The sequence below is a fragment of the Neovison vison genome, chromosome 3 (assembly GCF_020171115.1).
Source record: "Neovison vison isolate M4711 chromosome 3, ASM_NN_V1, whole genome shotgun sequence".
In the NCBI taxonomy this organism is placed as follows: Eukaryota; Metazoa; Chordata; class Mammalia; order Carnivora; family Mustelidae; genus Neogale; species Neogale vison.
The window spans coordinates 190,788,694-190,811,887 of NC_058093.1; positions in this window are offsets into that span (position 1 = coordinate 190,788,694).

Below are 23,194 nucleotides of genomic sequence, written 5' to 3' on the forward strand. Positions count from 1 at the left end.
TGCAGGACATTTGGCTCTTGGGATGGGTGTCCAACCCTGAAAGGGGGAGCCAGTTACAAGACCAATGAGACCACGCCAACTCCTGAGGCCCGCCTTGGCACAAACAGGCATTATGACCCCCAGCCTGGGCATGCTTTCAAAAACTCCCTCTCAGGTGCACCACCATGATCCCACATTGCAAGCCTCATACGCCCCTAGGCCCAAATCCTAACCCTCGGTGCGATGTCCCAGACTCTCAGAACCAGAGCATGGATCTGGAATCACTGTTTTGGGGCACCCATAAGATGGAAAACAGCACCCTTCCCTTCCCCTAAATAGCCACCAAACTATGGAGAGCTGCCAGGATCCATAGAGAGGAAAAGTCTCTCATGGACCCATGAGACCACACCTGCATTCCGAGGCCGTCCTGGACACACAATCCAGAGAAAAAAGCCTGAGCTACTGCCTTCCAGTCACCCTAATTAAAGTTCTTGACGAGCTGCCCTCCACGTCTACGCATTGGGCCTGCGATCACATTGCCAAAAAGTCACTAACCCAAATTTGTGTTTCCAGACTTCTCTGTATATAATTTGTGTACAGTAGAGTGTCGAGTAGGTCTATCCTCATTTGGGGTGTCTGGGAAGCTCCAGAGGGCAACATTTTTCTTCTAGAAGCCTGGCAGGGTGTTGCATTGTGGGTCTGGAACTGTCAAACTTGAGGGCTTGGGGGCTAAGAGTGTGAGGACAGAAGTCTGAGAACACAAACTAGACATAGGTTTCAGGGCTAGGGCAAGTCCAGCACACTTCACAGAGCTGAATTGAGATCTCATGCATGTGAAGTCAGGGCGAGGATCAAACGTTGGCACAATTTGGAGTTCCTGTTCATGATTTCCCCTTCATAAAGGTGGGGTGGCATCACAAAGCTATCGGGGTTTTCGTAAGTTGGGAGTTGTGAAATGCTCCAAAATACAAGGATTCCTTCTGCAGGACATTTGGGACATGTTCGATGGCTCCAGGACATCCCATACAGAACGACACCAGAGCAGGGTTCTAATGATGGATGCCTGGGCAGCCTGCCTCGCATTCCATTTGTCTCCTAGCCACAAGACAGGTTCGATCTGCTGACTCTGGGGGATCAACCAAGGGATGGGTCCTAATGTGGGTTTGTGTCCATGGAGACCTTGGAATGGGGAGGTGGCACCAGGCCCCTGAAGGATTGTCCTAACCAGAGATTTTGAGACAGCTTTAATGAGCAAGTTTCCCATGTGAAGACAAGATTTGTTTTAATTGGTGCCTCAGGAAACCCCCATATGCTGGTATTAGAAACCAGGCCTCTGAGGAGAGATACCTGGAAAACACAACAATAGATCTGATTATGGACTAGGGGCCTGTCTGGTTCAGTCTTATTCTCTGGTGACATCTGTCTATGGTATGAGTAGAGGGAGTTGATCAGCTGGTGTCAGACTGCCCCTGTTTTTCTGGGTGGCCTACACTATTGGGATGACCTTGGGAAATTTGGAGATTTCTCCTAATTTATACGATTATGGACAATGGAAGGGAAAGAATTCCCGTGGAGTGGGCAGGCACAGACCTGATATGTGGCTCCAGGGAACCCAGCCTGGAGGGTGTGTGTTCGAGGACTGTGGGGACAGATGTCTGAAAACTCAAACTCAGCTTAAGTTTGGGGATGTAGTTATGGCAGGCCAGATCTAGAGACAGTGAGGAGATCTCTTCAGGATATGAAGAAAGGGCGAGTGTGAGGCACTTGTTTAGGCTTTTGTCTCTGGATATTGTGTCACCAATGGCTGTGGAATGTCCAGGTGATTTCAGGGGCAATGGACGAGTCTTCCTCTCTGGGGATTAGGTCCAATCCCAAGAGTCTGGGGTCATTCTGTGGGATGGGAGGTGTCCGTTTTGTTTTTTTTTTTTTTTTTTTTTTTAACCAAGGTGTCCCACAAAAAGAGGGATTCCAAAGCCGAGCCCTGGGGAGGGATGACTGGACAACCAGAAATCTGGTTAAAAATGGGGGCCTAGGGGCATGGCAAGCCCATTAGGACGTCTAATGGTCCAGCCACTGAAAGGACTTACTAGAGGACAGGACTCAAGCTGAGGGTCACAATGCGTGTTTATGCCCTCACCCACTCAAGCCTCAGTGGGACTTCATGGTGAACGCTGGTTTCTCCTACAGTGAACGTTGGACAACATGCTAAAACAAGGTTTCTTGCCATGGTTAAGTAGGAGTTCCGATTTCTGCATCACGTTGATCCCTTGGCAGGGTTTGGAGTTAAGGTCTAAGTTCTGAAGACTGAAAAGCTAGGTTGGGAAGAGATGATGAGCTAAGGCCATGGCAGGTATGATGTGCTCAGTGTGCGGTCAGCTGTCTGGGTGTTGGTCAGGAGGTCGGGGCTCAGGCTATGTCAGATAGTGTATTAGTTCCCAGGTTAGAGTATATAATTTGGGTACAGTAGAGTGCTGTGTAGGTCTATCCTCATTTGGGATGTCGAGGAAGCTCCATAGGGCAACATTTTTCTTCTGGAGGGAAGGCAGAGGGCTGCATTATGAGTCTGGAATTGCCAACCTTGAGGGTTTGGGGGCCAGGATTGTGAATAGGGAATTCTAAGAACAAAAGCTAGACATAGGTTTCAGGGCAAGGGCAAGACTGGCACACTCTGCAGAGCTGAATCAAGATATCATGCATCTGAAATCAGGGCGAGGATGAGACGTTGGCTCAGGTTGGAGTTCCTGTCCATGATTTCCCCTTCATAAAGGGGGGGTGGCATCACAAAGCTATCGAGGTTTTCACAAGTTGGGAGTTTTGAGATCCTCCAAAACGCAAGGATTCCTTCTGCAGGACATTTGAGACCTGTTGAATGGCTCCAGGATGTTCCATACAGAACGACCCCAGAGCAGGGTTCTAAGGAAGGAATTCTGGGTAGCCTGTCTTGCATTCCATTTGTCTCCTAGTCACAAGACACGTTCGATCTGCTGGCTCTGGGGAAAAACCAAGGGTGCTGAGTTGAAATGGACTCTAATGGGGATGGGTCCTAATGTGGCTTTGTGTCCATGGAGACCTTGGAATGGGCCAGTGGCACCAGGGCCCTGAAGGATTCTACTAACTGGAGATTTTGAGAAAGCTCCAAAGAGCAAGTTTCCTATGTGGAGACAAGGTTCGTTTTAATTGGTGCCTCAGGAAACCCCCATATGCTGGAATTGGAAACCAGCCATCTGAGGAGAGATACCTGGAAATTACAGCATTCAATCTGATTAGGTCCTAGGGGCCTGTCCGGTTCAATCTTCTTATCTGGTGACATCTGTCTATAGTATGTGTGGAGGCTGTTGCTCAGCTGGTGCCAGACACCCCCCCCCCCGATTGTCTGGGCGGCCTACACTTTTGGGATGGCCTTGGAGACTTTGGAGGTTTCTCCTAATTTGTACGATTATGGACAATGGAAGGGGCAGATTTCCCATGGAGTGGGCAGGCAGAGACCTGATGTGTGGCTCCAGGGGCCCCAGCATGGATGGTGTGTGGGCCAGGACTGTGGGGACAGATGTCAAAAACACAAACGCAGCTTGGGTTTGGGGACGTAGGTATGGTAGGCCAAATCTAGAGACCGTGAGGAGAACTCTTCAGGATATGAATCAAGGGCAAGTGTGAGGTGCTTGCTCAGGCTTTTGTCTCTGGATTTTGTGTCAACAATGGCTGTGGAATGTCGCAGAGGCCTCATGGGCCATGGACGTGTTTTCCTCTCTGTGTATTTGGCCCGATCCCAATTGTTTTGGGTCAATCTGTGGGATGGGAAGAGTCCTTTCAGTTTTGTTACCTGAGGTGTCCCACCAAAAGAGGGATTCTAGAGCAGAGTACTTTGGAGGGACAACTGGACAACCAGAAATCTGGTTAAATATTGGGGCCTAGGGGCATGGCAAGCACAATATGCCTTCTAATGGTCCAGCCACCGAGAGGCCTTCCTTGAGGAAAGAACTCACGCTGAGGGTCTCAATGCATGTTTATGCCCTCATGGCACTCAAGCATGGGCGGGGACTCATGGTGCATGCTGGTTTCTCCTACACTGAACATTGGACAACATGACAACCACAAATTTTGCCGCAATGGGGAAGCATTAGTTCTGATTGCTGCATCTCATTCACCCTTGGGCAGTGATTGGAGATAAGGTGTTGGTTCTGAAGTCTGAAAACTGAGTTTGGGAAGAGATGACTACCCAAGGACGTGTCGTGTCTCATGTGCTCAGTGTAGAGCCAGCTATCTGCATGTCGGTCGGAAAGTCCGGGCTCAGGCAGTGTCAGACAGGTCATTAGTGCCCAGAGTAGATTGTATAATTGGGGTACAGTCGAGTGCCGTGCAGGTTGATCCTCATTTGGCATTTCAGGGTAGCCCCAAGAGCAAAGTTTTTCTTCTAGAGGGCAGGCAGAGTGCTGCACTGTGGCTCTGGAATTCCCAAAGTGGATGCCTTGTGGGCAAGGAGTGTGAGGACGGAAGTCTTAGAACACATGTTAGGCATACATTTCGGGGCAAGGGCACAGCAGGCACCCTCTGCAGATCTGAACCAGAATTTTGGCATCTGAAGTAAGGTCGAAAATCAGACATAGACTCAGGTTGGAGTTTCTGTCCATATGGTCCCTACATGAAGGCCTCAGCATCTCGAGGCCATGTAGGTATTCCCACGATGGGAGTTGCGAGATGCTCCAATCTGCAAGGATTCCTTATGATCGACAATTGAGACCTGTAGGATCACTCCCATACGGAACGATGCCAGAGGAGGGATCTAAGGATGGATGCCTGGGCAGCAAACCTCTCATTCCAATTGTCTCCTAGCAAATAGACAAGTTCGATATGCTGGCTCTGGTGGAGCAACAGAGGGGGCTGAGTTGAAATGGAATCTCCTGTGGATGGGTCTTAATGTGGGTTTGTGTCCATGAGGCCCTTTGAATGGGGCGGTGGCAACGGGGCCCTGAAGGATTCTCCTAACTGGAGATTTTGAGACATCCCCAAGGGACAAGTTTTCCATGTGGAGACGAGATTTGTTCTGATTGGTGCCTCACGATATCCCCATATGCTGATATTGGAAACCAGGCCTCTGAGGAGAGATACCTGGAAACCAAAGCAATGGATCTTGTTAGGGCCTAGGGACCTGTCTGCTTCAATCTTCTTCTCTGGGGACATCTGTCTATGGGTCTGAGTGGAGGTAGTTGCTCAGCTGGTGTCAGATCACCCGTTTGTCCTGGGAAGCCTAGGCTATTGGGATGGGGTTGGGGACTTTGGAGGTTTCTCCTAATTTGTAAGGTTGTGGCCAATGGAATGGGCAGAATTCCCTTGGAGAGGGCAGGCAGAGTCCTGTGGTGTGGCTTCAGGGGTCCCAGCCTGGAGGGTGTGTGGGCCAGTGCTGTGGGGACAGAAGGACGTATGTATGGCAGGCCCTATCTATAATCCATCCAGAGAACTCATTGGGATATGAACAAAGGGCGAGTGTGAGGCGCTTGCTCAGTCTTTTCTCTCTGGATTTTGTGTCAATGAGAGCCGTGGAATGTCGGGATGGCCTCATGGGACATGGAAGTTTCCCCCTCTCTGGGGATTTAACTCGATCCCAAGAGTTTGGGATCATTCTGTGGGATGGGAGGAGTCCGTTCTGTTGTTGTTGTTGTTTGTTTGTTTGTTTGTTTGTTTGTTTTTACCACAGGTGTCCCACCAAAGAGAAATTCCAGAGCAGAGCCCCGAGTGGAGCAACTGGAAAACCCGACCTCTATTTAAGATTGGGGGCCTAGGGGCATGGCAAGCTCATATGCAGGCTATTGGTCCAGCCACTGAGAGGCCTTACTGGAGGACAGGACTCACGCTGAGTGTCACAATGCATGTTTCTGCCTAACGCTGCCTTCTAACTTGGGCGGAGCTTCAAGGGCCACGTCAGTTTCTCCTACACTGAACATTGAACAACATAACAAACACAATGTTTCTTGCCATGAGGAAGGAGGAGTTCTGATTTCTTCATCACGTTCACCCCTGGGCAGTGATTGGAGATAAGGTATAGGATCTGAAGCCTGAAAACCGAGGTTGGGAAGAGATGACAACATAAGGCCTTGGCGGGTCCGATATTCTCAGTGTGTGGCCAGGTGTCTGGGGGTCAGTCGGGAGGTCCGGTGTTAAGCTGTGTCCGACAGGGCATTAGTGACCAGGGTGGACTATATAATTGGGGTACAATCGAGTGGCGTGCAGGTTGATCCTCATTTGGGGTCTCTGGGTAGCCCCAGAGGGCAATGTTTTTCTTCTGGAGGGCAGGCAGAGTGCTGCATAATGGCTCCAGAATTGCCAAACTGGAGGGCTTGTGGGCCTGGAGTGTGAGTACTGAAGTCAGAGAACACAACCTAGGCATAGGTTTGGGGCGAGGCACTGAAGGCACACTCTAAAGAGCTGAATCAAGATCTCGTGCATCTGAAGTCAGGGCAAGGATCAGACGTTGGACAGTTGGAGTTTCTGTCCATGATGGCTCGTTCAGGAAGGGGGGTGGGGCAACACGAGGCCATGCAGTTTTTCCTTCGATGGGAGTTTTGAAATGCTCCAAACCGCTAGAATTCCTTCTACGGGACAATTGAGACATGTTGGATGGCTTAAAAACGTCCCATACGGAACAACTCCAGAACACTGTTCTAAAATTTGATACCTGGGCAGCTCTCTTCATATTCCAATTGTCTCCTTGGTACAAGAGAAGTTCAATCTTCTGGCTCTGGGGTAGCAACCAAGGGGGATGTGTTGAAATGAAGGGGGTGGGGGGGCACCATGACGCTATGGAGGTTTTCCCACGATGGGAGTTGTGAGATTCTCCAAAGCTCAAGGATTCCTTCTTTGGGACAATTGAGACCTGTTGCATGACCTAGGACATCCCATAGGGATGACTCCAGAGCAGCGTTTCAAGGATGGATGCCTGGGCAGCCCAACTCACATTGTTGTGCATGTTGTGCAATGTTCAGTGTAGGAGAAACAAGAATAGTACATTAGGCCCCGCCCAAGAGCCCGCATATGGGGTTTGCCCTGCCCCTAGGCCCCCATTCTAAACCAGAGGTCAGGTTGTCCAGTCTCCCCTCCTCAGGGCTCTCCTCTGGAATCCGTCTTTTGGAGGGACACTTGAGGTAAAAAAAAAAAAAAAAAAAAAAAAAAAAAAAAAAAAAAAAAAAAAAAAAAACAGAATGGACTCCTCCATCCTAAGGAATAACCCCTAACTCTTTGGATTGGACCAAACCGCCAAAGAGAGATACACGTCCATGGCCAATGAAGCCACCTTGACATTCAACGGCTATTGTTGAAACAAAATCCAGACAAAAGCCTCAGCAAGTGCCTCACAATTGCTCTTTGTTCATATCCCAAATAGTTCTCCTCACAGTCTGTAGATCGGGTCTGTCATACATACGTCCCAATCCTAAGCCAAATATGTGTTTTCACACTTCTATCCCCAGAGCCATGGCACACACACCAGCATGGACCATGAAGACCCGCCCATGCTTGAGGGCCGTGTTGGGCACAAACATGCATTGTGACCCTAATAGTGAGCCCTGTCCTCAAGTAAGGCCACTCAGTGACTAGAACAAGAGCCCACATATGGGGCTTGCCATGCCCCAAGGTCCTCAGTCTTAACCAGAGGTCGGGTTTTCCAGATGCCCTTCCCCAAGGCTCTGCTCTCGAATCCCTCTTTTGGTGGGATACCTTAGGTTAAGACAAAAACAAAAACAAAACAAAACAAACAAACAAACAAAAAACCCAGAAACAGAAAGCATTCCTCCCATCCCACAGAATGACCCCATTCTCTTGGGATTGGGCCAAATCCCCACTGAGGGAGACCCGTTCATGGCCTATGAGGTCACCCCGACATTCCACGACTATTTTTGACAGTAAATCCAGAGACAAAAGCCTTAGCAAGTGCCTCACACTCACCCTTTCTTCATATCATGAAGAGTTCTCTTGGTCTGTATTTCAGGTCGTCCATACATTCAACCCAACGCTAAGCCGAGTTTGTGTTTTCAGACTTCTGTCCCCACAGTTCTGGCCCACACACTTTCCAGGCTGGGGCCCCTGGAGCCACACCTCAGGTCTGTGCCTGACCTCTCCAAGGGAATTCTGCTCATTCCTTTGGACACAACCTGACAGATTAGGAGAAACCTCCAAAGCCCCCGAGGCCATCCCAACAGTGTTGGCCACCCAGGACAAACAGGGGTGATCTGTCACAAGCTACGCAATTACCTCCACTCAGACCTGTAGACAGATATCCCTAGAAGAATAATGAACCGGACAGGCACCAAGGCCCTAATCATATCCATTCCTTTTGTTTCCAGACATCTCTCCTCAGAGGCCTGGTTTCCAATACCAACATATGTGGGTTCCCGGAGGTATCAATCAGAACACATCTCGTCTCCACATGGGAAACTTGCTCTTTGGAGCTGTGTCAAAACCTCCAGTTAGGAGAAACCTTCAGGTACATGGAGCCACTGTCCCATTCCAAGGTCTCCATGGACACAAACCCACGTTAAGACTCATCCTCAGGAGAGCCCATTTCAACTCAGCCCCCTCGGTTACTCCCCTGAGCCAGTGATGGAACCTGCCTTATAGCAAGTAGATCATTGGAATGTGAGGTGGGCTCTCCAGGATTCCATCCTTAGAACCCTGCTCTGGCGTCGCTTGTAATGGACCTCCTGGAAACAACCGACAAGTCTCGACTGCCCCACAGAAGGACTCCTTGGGGATTGGAGCATCTCACTACTCCCATCTTGAGAAAACCACCATGGCCACATGATGCCCTCCCCGCCCGATTTGTGAAGAGGGGAAATGGACAGAAACTCCAACGTGAGCCAAAGTCTGACCCTCGCCCTGACTTCATATGCACGAGATCTCAATTCAGCTCAGCAGAGTGGGCCTGCCATGCCCTCGGTCCGAAACCTATGCGTAGCTTGTGTTCTCAGACTTCCGTCGTCAGGCCTGGGATACAAGCCCTCCAGTTTGGGAATTCTGGAGCCACAATGAAGCACTCTGCCTTCCCTCCAGAAGAGAAACTTTGCCCTATGGGGCTACCCAGAAACCCCAAATGAGGATCAACCTGCATGCCACTCGACGGTACCCCCAATTGTATTATCTACCCTGGGCACCAATATGCTGTCTGACACAGCCTAAGCCCTGACCTCCCGACTGACACCCAGACAGCTGGGGCCACACCTCAGGACTGTGCCTGCCCTCTCCAAGGGAATTCTGCCCATTCCATTGGCCACAACTCTACAGATTACTAGAAACCTCCAAAGACCTCGAGACCATCCCAATAGTGTAGGTTTCCCGGGAGAAACAGTGGCGTTATGAAGCAAGCAGAGCAACAACCTCCACTCAGAACCGTAGACGTTCCCAGATGTTCCCAGAGAAGAAGACTGAAGCAGAGAGGCCCCTAGGCCCTAATAGGATCCATTGCTTTTTTTCCAGGCAAGTCTGCTCAGAGGCCTGGTTTCCATACAAGCTTATGGGGTTTTCTGAGGCAACAACCAGAACAAATCTCCTCTCTACATGGGAAACTTGCTCTTTGGATCTGTGTCAGTACCTCTGGTTAAGGAGAATCCTTCAGGGTGCTGGGGACACTACCCCATTCCAAGGTCTCCATGGACACAAACCCACATCATGACCTATCCTCAGGAAAGTCCATTTCAACTCAGCCCCTCGGTTGCTCCTCCAGAGCCAGCAAACCGAACCTGCCCTATCGTTAGTAGATAATTGGAATGAGAGTTGGGGTGCCCAGGCACCCATCGATAGAACCCTGCTCTTGATAAGTTCCTTATGGTACATCCTGGATCCATCCAACAGTTTTCAACTGTCCCACAGAAGGAATCCTTGCGGTTTGGAGCATCAGACAATGCGACCGTGGGAAAACTTCCATTGCCTCTTGATGGCCCCCCCACTTCATTAAGGGACCATCATGGGCAGAAACTCCAACCTGAGCCAACGTCTGATCCTGTCCAGACTTCAGATGCACGAGGTCTCGATTTAGCCCTTCAGAGTGTGCCTGCTGTACCCTCGCCTCAAACTTAAGCCTAGCTTGTGTTCTTAGACTTCCATCCTCACACATCGGGCCCACAAGCCCTCCAGTTTGGCATTCCAGAGCCACAATGCAGCACTCTGCCTGCCCTCCAGAAGAGAAACGTTGCCCTATGGGGCTACCCAGAAACCCCAAATGAGGATCAACCTGCACGCCACTCGACGATAATTCAATTATACAGTCTAGTCTGGGTACTAATGCCCTGTCTGACACAGCCTGAGCCTGGAATTCGCGACTTACACCCAGACAGCTGGCTGCACACTGAGCACATTGGACCCTCCAATGGCCTTAGGTCATCATCTCTCCCCAAACTCAGTTCCCAGGCATCAGAACCTAGACCTTATCTCCAATCACTATCCACCATTGAACGTGATGCACAAATCAGAAGTCCTCCTTCCCCATGGCCAAAAACCTTGTGGTTAGCATGTTGTCCAACGTTCAGTGTAAGAGAAAACATCATGGGAGAGAGGAGTCAAGATGGCGGAGAAGTAGCAGGCTGAGACTACTTCAGGTAGCAGGAGATCAGCTAGAGAGCTCATCTAAAGATTGCAAACACCTGCAAATCCATCGGCAGATCGAAGAGAAGAAGAACAGCAATTCTAGAAACCGAAAAACAACCACTTTCTGAAAGGTAGGACTGGCGGAGAAGTGAATCCAAAGCGACGGGAAGATAGACCCCGGGGGGAGGGGCCGACTCCCGGCAAGCAGCGGAGCAACGGAGCACAAAATCAGGACTTTTAAAAGTCTGTTCTGCTGAGGGACATCGCTCCGGAGGCTAAACCGGGGCGAAGCCCACACGGGGTCGGCGTGACCTCAGGTCCCGCGGGGTCACAGAAGGATCGGGGGTGTCTGAGTGTCGCAGAGCTTGCGGTTATTGGAAAGGGAAAGCCGGCTGCAGAGACAGAGCCGAAAGTAAGCTCGCAGCTCGGAGTTGCCTTGAACCGGTCACAAGCTCGGTGAGCTCGGAGAGCGGCCGGAGGTTAGGCAGATGCGAGTTACTAGGAGCTGTTCGCTGAGGGCGCACAGGGGAGCGGGGCCCTGGGCTCTCGGCTCCTCCGGGCCGGAGACCAGGAGGCCGCCATTTGTATTCGCGTCCTCCGGGACTCTACGGAAAGCGCTCAGGGAACAAAAGCTCCTGAAAGCAAAGCCGAGCAGATCACTCAGCCCGGCCCCTGGTAAGGGCGGTGTAATTCCGCCTGGGGCAAAGACACTTGAGAATCACTACACCAGGCCCCTCCCCCAGAAGATCAACAAGAAATCCAGGCAAGACCAAGTTCACCTACCAAGGAGTGCAGTTTCAATACCAAGGATAGAGCAGCAGAATTCCAGAGGAGGAGAAAACAAACCACGGAACTCATGGCTTTCTGCCTGTGATTTTTTAGTCTTGCAGTTAATTTAATTTTTTTTCTTTTTCATTTTTTTCTCTTCTTCTGCTAAATTTTTTTATAACTTTTACCCTTTTCTTTTTTAACGTTTTTTAACTAGATTATCTAATATATATATTTTTTTCTTTTTTATACTCTTCTTTATTCATTTTCTTTTTTTAATTCTTTTTTTTCTTTCATTCTTTTTGAACTTCTTTTTATCCCCAAATCAGAAGAGATCCTAATCTCTTCAATCTTTTTTTCTTAATTCTTTTTTAAATTCTTGATTGAATTTTTAATTCAATCTCTTTTTTTTAATTCTTTTTTTCTTTTTTTCTTTCTTTCTTTTTGAACCTCTTTTTATCCCCAAATCAGAAGAGATCCTAATATCTCCAATCTTTATTTTTCTTAATTCTTTTTTAAATTCTTGATTGAATTTTTAATTCAATCTTTTTTTAAATTCTTTTTTTCTTTTTTTTTCTTTCTTCCTTTTTGAACCTCTTTTTATCCCCAAATCAGAAGAGATCCCAATCAGAAGAGATTGGGAGATCCCAATCAAAGGAGATCCCAATCAGAGGAGATCCCTCACCCAATCGTGAGAGGAGAGAAATCCCCCCTCACAATTTGGGATCTCTTCTGATTTGGTTAAAGCATATTTTCCTGGGATGGTTGCCACCCTTTTAGTATGTTACTTGCTCCTTCATATACTCTTAGCTGGACAAAATAACAAGGCGGAAAAATTCACAACAAAAAAAAGAACAAGAGGCAGTACTGAAGGCTAGGGACCTAATCAATACAGACATTGGTAATATGTCAGATCTAGACTTCAAAATGACAATTCTCAAGGTTGTAGCCGGGCTTGAAAAAGGCATGGAAGATATTAGAGAAACCCTCTCCAGAGATATAAAAGCCCTTTCTGGAGAAATAAAAGAACTAAAATCTAACCAAGTTGAAATCAAAAAAGCTATTAATGAAGTTCAATCAAAAATGGAGGCTCTCACTGCTAGGATAAATGAGGCAGAAGAAAGAATTAGCGATATAGAAGACCAAATGACAGAGAATAAAGAAGCTGAGCAAAAGAGGGACAAACAGCTACTGGACCATGAGGGGAGAATTCGAGAGATAAGTGACACCATAAGATGAAACAACATTAGAATAATTGGGATTCCAGAAGAAGAAGAAAGAGAGAGGGGAGCAGAAGGTATACTGGAGAGAATTATTGGGGAGAATTTCCCCAATATGGCAAAGGAAACGAGCATCAAAATTCAGGAGGTTCAGAGAACGCCCCTCAAAATCAATAAGAATAGGCCCACACCCCGTCACCTAATAGTAAAATTCACAAGCCTTAGTGACAAAGAGCAAATCCTGAAAGCAGCCCGGGAAAAGAAGTCTGTAACATACAATGGTAAAAGTATTAGATTGGCAGCTGACTTATCCACAGAGACCTGGCAGGCCAGAAAGAGCTGGCATGACATTTTCAGAGCACTAAACGAGAAAAACATGCAGCCAAGAATACTATATCCAGCTAGGCTATCATTGAAAATAGAAGGAGAGATTAAAAGCTTCCAGGACAAACAGAAACTGAAAGAATTTGCAAACACCAAACCAGCTCTACAGGAAATACTGAAAGGGGTCCTCTAAGCAAAGAGAGAGCCTACAAGTGGTAGATCAGAAAGGAACAGAGACAATATACAGTAACAGTCACCTTACAGGCAATACAATGGCACTAAAATCATATCTCTCAATAGTTACCCTGAATGTTAATGGGCTAAATGCCCCAATCAAAAGACACAGGGTATCAGAATGGATAAAAAAACAAAACCCATCTATATGTTGCCTCCAAGAAACTCATTTTAAACCCGAAGACACCTCCAGACTTAAAGTGAGGGGGTGGAAAAGAATTTACCATGCTAATGGACATCAGAAAAAAGCAGGAGTGGCAATCCTTATATCAGATCAATTAGATTTTAAGCCAAAGACTATAATAAGAGATGAGGAAGGACACTATATCATGCTCAAAGGGTCTGTCCAACAAGATGATCTAACAATTTTAAATATCTATGCCCCCAATGTGGGCGCAGCAAACTATATAAACCAATTAATAACAAAATCAAAGAAACACATCAACAATAATACAATAATAGTAGGGGACTTTAACACTCCCCTCACTGAAATGGACAGATCATCCAAGCAAAAGATCAACAGGAAATAAAGGCCTTAAATGATATAATGGATGAGATGGACATCACAGATATATTCAGAACATTTCATCCCAAAGCATCAGAATACACGTTCTTCTCTAGTGCACATGGAACATTCTCCAGAATAGATCACATCCTCGGTCCTATATCAGGACTCAACCGGTATCAAAAGATGGGGATCATTCCCTGCATATTTTCTGACCACAATGCTCTGAAGCTAGAACTCAACCACAAGAGGAAGTTTGGAAAGAACACAAATACATGGAGACTAAACAGCATCCTTCTAAAGAATGAATGGGTCAACCGGGAAATGAAAGAAGAATTGAAAAAAATCATGGAAACAAATGATAGTGAAAATACAACGGTTCAAAATCTGTGGGACACAACAAAGGCAGTCCTGAGAGGAAAATATATAGCGGTACAAGCTTTTCTCAAGAAACAAGAAAGGTCTCAGGTACACAACCTAACCCTACACCTAAAGGAGCTGGAGAAAGAACAAGAAAGAAACCCTAAGCCCAGCAGGAGAAGAGAAATCATAAAGATCAGAGCAGAAATCAATGAAATAGAAACCAAAAAAACAATAGAACAAATCAACGAAACTAGGAGCTGGTTCTTTGAAAGAATTAATAAAATTGATAAACCCTTGTCCAGACTTATCAAAAAGAAAAGAGAAAGGACCCAAATAAATAAAATCATGAATGAAAGAGGAGAGATCACAACTAACACCAAAGAAATACAAACTATTATAAGAACATACTATGAGCAACTCTACACCAACAAATTTGACAATCTGGAAGAAATGGATGCATTCCTAGAAACATATAAACTACCCAAATTGAACCCGGAAGAAATAGAAAGCCTGAACAGACCCATAACCAGTAAGGAGATTGAAACAGTCATTAAAAATCTCCAAACAAACAAAAGCCCAGGGCCAGATGGCTTCCCGGGGGAATTCTACCAAACATTTAAAGAAGAACTAATTCCTATTCTCCTGAAACTGTTCCAAAAAATAGAAATGGAAGAAAAACTCCCAAACTCATTTTATGAGGCCAGCATCACCTTGATCCCAAAACCAGACAAGGATCCCATCAAAAAAGAGAGCTATAGACCAATATCCTTGATGAACACAGATGCAAAAATTCTCACCAAAATACTGGCCAATAGGATTCAACAGTACATTAAAAGGATTATTCACCACGACCAAGTGGGATTTATCCCAGGCTGCAAGGTTGGTTCAACATCCGCAAATCAGTCAACGTGATACAACACATTAATAAAAGAAAGAACAAGAACCATATGATACTCTCAATAGATGCTGAAAAAGCATTTGATAAAGTACAGCATCCGTTCCTGATCAAAACCCTTCAAAGTGTAGGGATAGAGGGCACATACCTCAATATCATCAAAGCCATCTATGAAAAACCCACTGCAAATATCACTCTCAATGGAGAAAAACTGAAAGCTTTTCCACTAAGGTCAGGAACACGGCAGGGATGCCCATTATCACCACTGCTATTCAACATAGTACTAGAAGTCCTAGCCTCAGCAATCAGACAACAAAAGGAAATTAAAGGCATCCAAATCGGCAAAGAAGAAGTCAAATTATCACTCTTTGCAGATGATATGATACTCTATGTGGAAAACCCAAAAGACTCCACTCCAAAACTGCTAGAACTTATACAGGAATTTAGTAAAGTGTCAGGATATAAGATCAATGCACAGTAATCAGTTGCATTTCTCTACACCAACAACAAGACAGAAGAAAGAGAAATTAAGGAGTCAATCCCATTTACAATTGCACCCCAAACCATAAGATACCTAGGAATAAACCTAACCAAAGAGGCTAAGAATCTATACTCAGAAAACTATAAAGTACTCATGAAAGAAATTGAGGAAGACACAAAGAAATGGAAAAATGTTCCATGCTCCTGGATTGGAAGAATAAATATTGTGAAAATGTCTATGCAACCTAAAGCAATCTACACATTTAATGCAATTCCTATCAAAGTACCATCCATCTTTTTCAAAGAAATGGAACAAATAATTTTAAAATTTATATGGAACCAGAAAAGACCTCGAATACCCAAAGGGATATTGAAAAACAAAGCCAAAGTTGGTGGCATCACAATTCCGGACTTCAAGCTTTATTACAAAGCTGTCATCATCAAGACAGCATGGTTCCGGCACAAAAACAGACACATAGACCAATGGAATAGAATAGAGAGCCCAGAAATAGACCCTCAACTCTATGGTCAACTAATCTTCGACAAAGCAGGAAAGAATGTCCAATGGAAAAAAGACAGCCTCTTCAATAAATGGTGTTGGGAAAATTGGACAGCCACGTGCAGAAAAATGAAATTGGACCATTTCCTTACACCACACACAAAAATAGATTCAAAATGGATTAAGGACCTCAATGTGAGAAAGGAATCCATCAAAATCCTTGAGGAGAACACAGGCGGCAACCTCTACGACCTCAGCCACAGCAACATCTTCCTAGGAACATCGCCAAAGGCAAGGGAAGCAAAGGCAAAAATGAACTTTTGGGATTTCATCAAAATCAAAAGTTTTTGCACAGCAAAGGAAACAGTTAACAAAACCAAAAGACAACTGACAGAATGGGAGAAGATATTTGCAAACGACATATCAGATAAAGGACTAGTGTCCAAAATCTATAAAGAACTTAACAAACTCAACACCCAAAGAACAAATAATCCAATCAAGAAATGGGCAGAGGACATGAACAGACGTTTCTGCAAAGAAGACATCCAGATGGCCAACAGACATATGAAAAAGTGCTCCATATCACTCGGCATCAGGGAAATACAAATCAAAACCACAATGAGATATCACCTCACACCAGTCAGAATGGCTAAAATCAACAAGTCAGGAAATGACAGATGCTGGCGAGGATGTGGAGAAAGGGGAACCCTCCTACACTGTTGGTGGGAATGCAAGCTGGTGCAACCACTCTGGAAAACGGCATGGAGGTTCCTCAAAATGTTGAAAATAGATCTGCCCTATGACCCAGCAATTGCACTACTGGGTATTGACCCTAAAGATACAAACGTAGTGATCCTAAGGGGCACGTGCACCCGAATGTTTATAGCAGCAATGTCCACAATAGCCAAACTATGGAAAGAACATAGATGTCCATCAACAGATGAATGGATCAAGAAGATGTGGTATATATACAGAATGGAATACTATGCAGCCATCAATAGAAACGAAATCTTGCCATTTGCGACAAGATGGATGGAACTAGAGCGTATCATGCTTAGCGAAATAAGTCAAGCGGAGTAAGACAACTATCATATGATCTCCCTGATATGAGGGAGTGGTGATGCAACATGGGGGCTTAAGTGGGTAGGAGAAGAATCCATGAAACACGATGGGATAGGGAGGGAGACAAACCACAAGTGACTCTTAATCTCACGAAACACACTGTGGGTTGCGGGGGGGAGGGGTGTTGGGAGAAGGGGGGTAGGCTTATGGACATTGGGGAGGGTATGTGCTTTTGGATAAATTGGAAGGGGAGATGAACCATGAGAGACTATGGACTCTGAAAAACAATCTGAGGGGTTTGAAGTGGCGGGGGGGTGGGAGGTTGGGGTACCAGGTGGTGGGTATTATAGAGGGCACAGCTTGCATGGAGCACTGGGTGTGGTGAAAAAATAATGAATACTGTTTTTCTGAAAATAAATAAATTGGAAAAAAAAAAAAAAAGAGAAAACATCATGGCCCATGAGCGCCCGCCCATGCTTAAGGGCCACCATGGACACAAACACACATTTTGACCCTCAGCCTCAGCCCTAACCTCAAGTAAAGCTTCTCAGTGACTTGACCAAGAACGGATATGGGGCTTCCCATGCTCCTAGTCCCCCCATCTTAACCAGAGCTCGAAATCTCTAGTCACCCCTACTCAGGGCTCTGCTCTGGAATCCTTCTTTGATGGGACACCTGTGGTCAAAAAAAAATATACAGAAAGGACTCCTCCCATCCACAGACTGACCCCAAACACTTGGGATCGGGCCAAATCCCGAGAGAGAAAGAATCTTCCATGGCGCATGAGGCCAGCATGACATTCCACAGCCTCCATTGACACAAAATCCACAGACATCAGCCTAAGCAAGCGCCTCACACTCGCCCTTTGTTCATAGGCAGAAAAATTCTCTCGGGCTATAGATTAGTCCTGTCATACATACGTCTACAAACCTAAGCCGAGGTTGTGTTTTCAAACTTCTGTCCCCACCATCAAAGCCCACACACCCTCAAGACTGGGGACCCTGGAGCCAAACGTCAGGACTGTGCCTGCCTCTCCAGGGGAATCCTGCCCATTGCATTGGCCACAACCCTACAGATTAGGAGAAACCTCCAAAATCCCCGAGGCCATCCCAATAGTGTTGGCTGCCCATGACAAACAGGGGCGATCTGTCAGAAGCTGAGCAACTACATCCATTCAGACACTTAGACAGATATCCCAAGAGAAGAAGATTGAACCGGACAGGCACCTAAGCCCTAATCAGATCCATTGCTTTGTTTTCCAGGCATCGCTCCTCAGAGTCCTTGTTTCCAATACCAGCATATAGGTTCTTCCAGAGGTACCAATCAGAACAAATCTCGTCTCCACATGGGAAACTTGCTCTTTGGAGCTGTGTCAAAGCCTCCAGTTAAGAGAAACCTTCAGGTTCCCAGAGCCACCGCCGCATTACAAGGTCTCCATGAACACAAACCCACATTATGACCCATCCTCAGAAGAGTCCATTTCAACACAGCTTCCTCGGTTGCTCCCCCAGAGCCAGCAGATAGAACCTGCCTTGTCACAAGGAGACAATAGGAATGCGAGGTGGGATCTCCAAGCAACCATCCTTAAAACCCTGCTCTGGCGTCATTCTGTATGGCACGGCCTGGAGCCATCTGACAGGTCTTGACTGTCCCGCAGAAAGAATACTTGCCAATTGGAGCATCTCACAATTCCCATCATGGGAAAATCTCCATGATCCCACGATGCCCCCCACCTTCATGAAGGGGCCATCCTGAAGAGAAACTCCAACCTGAGCCAAAGCCTGATCCTCGTCCTGATTTCGGATGCATGAGATCTCGATTTAGCTCTGCAGAGTGTGCCAGCCGAGCCCTCGCCCCAAAACCTACGCCTAGCTTGTGTTCTCAGACTTACTTCCTCACACTTCTGGCCCACAAGCCCTCCAGTTTGGGAATTCCAGAGCCACAATGTAGCACTATGCCTGCCCTCCAGAAGAGAAACGTTGCCCTATGGCGCTACCCAGAAACCCCAAATGAGGATAAACCTGCATGCCACTCTACTGTACCCCAATTATTCAGTCTACCCTGGGCACTAATGCCCTGTCTGACACAGCCTGAGCCTGGACCTCCCGACTGTCACCTGGACTGCTGGGGCCACATCTCAGGACTGTGCTTGTGCTCTCTAAGGGAATTCTGCCTATTCCATTGGCCACAACCCTACAGATTAGGAGAAACCTGCAAAGTCCCCAAGACCATCCCAGTAGTGTAGGCCGCCAGGGACAAACAGGGTCAGTCTGTCACAAGCTAAACAATGAACTCCACTCAGAACCAAAGACAGATGTGCCCAGAGAAGATTGAAGCAGACAGGCCCCTAGGCGCGAATCAGATCAATACTTTGAATTCCAGGCATCTCTCCTCAGATGCCTGGTTGTTAATACCAGCGTATGGGGGTTCCTGAGGCACTAATCAGAACAAATCTCATCTCCACATGGGAATCTAGCTATTTGGAGCTGTGTCAAAACCTCCGGTTAGCAGAATCCTTCAGGGCCCTGGAGCCACTGTCCCATTCCAAGTTCTCCATGGACACAAACCCACACTAGGACCCATCCTCAGGAGAGTACATTTCAACTCAGCCACCTCAGTTGCTCACCCAGTGCCAGCATATCGAAACTGCCTTGTCGCTAGGAGACAATTGGAATGCGAGTTCACTGCCCAGGCATCCATTGTAGAACCCTGCTCTGGAAAAGTTCCTTATGGGGCATTCATGATCCATCCATCAGGTCTCGACTGTCCTGCAGAAGGAATCCTTGTGGTTTTCAGCATCACACACTCACACCCTGGGCACACCTCCATGGCCTAGCAAAGTCCCCACCTTCATGTAAGAGACATTGTGGACAGAAAATCCAACCTGAGCCAACATCTGATCCTCGCCCTGACTTCAGCTGCATGAGATTTCGACTCAGCTCTGCAGAGTGTGCCTTCCGTGCCCTCGCCCCAAAACCTAAGCCTAGCTTGTGTTCTCAGACTTCTGTCCTCGTGCTCTTGGGCCACAAGCCCTCCAGTTTGGGAATTCTGGAGACACAATTCAGCACTCTGCCTGGCCTCCAGAAGAGAAACGTTGCCCTATGGGGCTACCCAGAAACCCCAAATGAGGATCAACCTGCATGCCAACTGACTGTACCCCAATTATACAGTTTAGCCTGGGCACTAATGCCCTGTCTGACACAGCCTGAGGCCTGACTTCCCGACCGACACCAAGACAGCTGGCCGTACACTGAGAATATCTGAACTGCCATGGCCTTAGGTCATCATCTCTTCCCAAACACAGTTTTCAGGCTTCAGAAACCTAGACCTTATCTCCACTCCCTTCCCACGGGTGAACGTGATGCAGAAATCAGAACTCCTCCTTCCCCCTTGACAGAACCTTGTGGTTGGAATGTTGTCCAAAGTTCAGTGTAGGAGAAACCAGCTGGCCCATGAGGCCCCACCCATGCTTTAGGGCCGTGATGGGCACAAGCACACATAGGGACCTTCTGCGTTAGCCATGACCTCAATTAAAGCCTCTCAGTGGCTGGACCAAGAGCCCGCATATGGGGCTTACCATGCCCCAAGTCTCCCAATCTTAACCATAGTTTGAGATATATAGTTACCCCTACTCAGGGCTCTGCTCTGGAATCCCTCTTGGGTATGACACCTTAGGTACATAAATACAGAAAGGACTCTTCCCATCCACAGGATGATCCCAACCACTTGGGATAGGGCCGAATCCCCATAGAGAAACACTCTTCCATGGCCCATGAGGCCAGCCCTACATTCCACAGCTACTTTTGACACAAAATACAGAGACATAAGCCTGAGCAAGCACCTCACACTCACCCTTAGTTCATAGCCCGAAGAATTATCCTCACATTCTGTAGATTGGACCTGCCATACCTATGTCCACAAATATAAAGTGAGTTTTTTTTTCAGACTTCTATACCCACAGTCCTGGCCCATGCATCCTCCAGGTTGGGGCCCCTGGAGTCACAGCTCAGGACTGTGCCTGCCCTCTCAAAGGGAATTCTGCTCATTCCTTTGGACACAACCCTACAGATTAGGAGAAACCTTGAAAGTCCCCGAGGCCATCCCAATAGTGTAGGACGTCCAGGACAAACAGGGGCGATCTGACACAAACTGAGCCACTATCTCCACTCAGACCCGTACACAGATATGCCCAGAGAAGAAGATTGAACCAGACAAGCACCTAAGCCCTAATCAGATCCATTGCTTTTGCTTCCAGGCATCTCTCCTCAGAGGCCTGGATTCCAATACCTGCATATGGGGATTTCCGGAGGTAACAATCAGAACAAATCTCGTCTCCACATGGGAAACTTGTGCTATGGAGCTGTGTCAAAACCTCCAGTTAGGAGAAAACTTCAGGTTACCGGAGCCACCGCCCCATTCCAAGGTCTCCATGGACACAATCCCACATTATGACCCATCCTCAGGAGAGTCTATTTCAACTCAACCCCCTTGTTTGCTCCCCCAGTGCCAGCAGATCGAACTGGCCTTATCACTAGGAGACAACTAAAATGCGAGGCGGGCTCTTCAGGCATCCATCCTTAGAACCCTGCTCTTGCGTTGTTCCTTATGGTACATCCTGGAGCCATCTAACAGCTCTCGACTGTCCCGCAGGAGTCCTTATGGATTGGAGCATCTCACAGCTCACATCGTGGGAAAACTTCCCTGCCACATGATGCCCCCAGTCTTCATGAAGGCAGATCATGGACAGAAACTCCAACCTGAGCCTATAGCTGACCCTCGCCTTGACTTCAAATGCACGAGATCTCGATTCAGCTATTTAGAGTATGCCTATTGTGCCCTTGCCCCAAAACCTAAGCGTAGCTTCTGTTCTCAGATTTCCATCCTCGCTCTCCTCGACCACAGCCCCTCCAGTTTGGGAATTCCAGAGCCATGATGCGACACTCTGCCTGCACTCCAGAAGAACAACTTTGCCCTATGGGTCTACCCAGAAATGACACATGAGGATCAACCTGCAAGCCACTCGACTCTACGCCAATTATTCAGTATACCCTGGGCACTAATGTCCTGTCTGACACAGCCTGAACCTGGACCTCCTGACTGTCACCCGGACAGCTGGGGCCACATCTCAGGACTGTGCCTGCGCTCTCTAAGGGAATTCTGTCTATTCCATTGGCCACAACCCTACAGATTAGGAGAAACCTCCAAAGTCTCTGAGACAATCCCACTAGTGTAGGCCACCCGGGACAAACAGGGTCGATCTGACACAAGCTGAGCAACGGCTTCCACTCAGAAACATAGACGTGCCCAGAGAAGATTGAAGGAGACAAGCCCCTAGGCGCGAACTGGATGAATTCCTTTGGATTTTAGGCATCTCTCCTCAGATCCATGGTTTCCAACACCAGCTTATGGGGGTTCCTGAGTCACCAATCAGAGCAAATCTCTTCTCCACATCGGAAACTTGCTCTATGGAGATGTGTGAAAACCTCCGGTTAGGAGAATATTTCAGGGCCCCAGAGCCACCGCCCCATTCCAAGGTCTCCATGGACACAGTCCCATATTATGACCAATCCACAGGAGAGTCCATTTCAATTCAGCTCCCTCGGTTGCTACCCAGATCCAGTAGAAGTAGATTGAACCTGCCTTGTTGCTAGGAGACAATTGGAATGCGAGGTGGGCAGCCAAGGCAACCATCGTTAGAACCCTGCTCTGCAGAACTCCCTTATAGGACGTCCTGGATCCATCCAACAGGTCTCGACTATGCCACAGAATGAATCCTTGCAGTTTGGAGCATAACATACTCCCACCATGGCCTCATGAGATGCTCCACTTTATAAGGGGGACAGAAAATCCAACCTTAGCAAATGTCTGATATTCGCCCTGCCTTCAGGTGCATGAGATCTCGATTCAGCTCTGCAGATTGTGCCTGCTATGCTCTTTCCCCAAAACCTAAGCATAGCTTGTGCTCTAAGACTTCCGTCCTCACAGTCCTGGCCCACAAGCCCTCTAGTTTGGGAATTCTGGAGACTCAATGCTGCACTCTCCCTGCCTTCCAGAAGAAAAACATTGCCCTACGGGACTACCCAGAAACCCCAAATGAGGATCAACCTGAACGCCACTCGACTGCACCCCAATTATACAGTTTACCCTGTCTAAAGCTCTGTCTGACACAGCCTGAGCCCGCACCTCTGGATCTACACTCAACAGCTGGCCACATACTGAGCTCATCAGACCTGCCAGGTCCTTAGGTCTTCATCTCTTCCCAACCTCGGTTTTCAGGCTTCAGAACCTAGACATAA